The sequence below is a fragment of the Carlito syrichta genome, unplaced genomic scaffold (genome assembly GCF_000164805.1).
Source record: "Carlito syrichta isolate Samal-C Ts95f unplaced genomic scaffold, Tarsius_syrichta-2.0.1 Scaffold313469, whole genome shotgun sequence".
NCBI lineage: Eukaryota > Metazoa > Chordata > Mammalia > Primates > Tarsiidae > Carlito > Carlito syrichta.
In genome coordinates, this window is record NW_007257565.1 from 240,762 (window position 1) to 241,285 (window position 524).

The following is a 524-nucleotide window of genomic DNA, read 5'->3' on the forward strand; positions in this document are numbered from 1 at the left end:
GAGTCACTTAATGAATCTGTCTGTGGGCCTCGGTTTCCCGATCTGTAAAATGGGGATGGCAGCCGGCCTGCTGTGCAGATGTCTTTCTGGGTGTTCGTTTTGGCTGCACACCCGGAGGACCCCCTTCCTATGACGGAGATGCCCTGCTGAAACTGGGAAGCTGAGAAAGCCGGTGTTGCAATCGACTCCCAGCAGTGAGGGAGTACGATGCACGTGCCTGGGTCTTTGTGTCTTAAGAGCAAGGCAAAGCTGCAGGCTGAGAATCGTTCCTGCAGAGGGTGGGATCATGCCTGCAGAGGTGGTGTTGGTGTCCAGACCAGTTTCTTGCTGTGGCATGGGCTTGCTTTCTTTCTTCCATGCCTTCTAGTCAAGTCTTGAAACGACCTGATTTCTCCTGGTGCATTCCATTTCTGCACTCAAGCGGACCAGAAGTCTGTTTCTGTAGATGGAACCAAGAGCCTCAGCTCAAACACTCACCTACCGCCTGGGCCGTTGCGTGGAGCAGAACGTTTTGGTGGGACAGG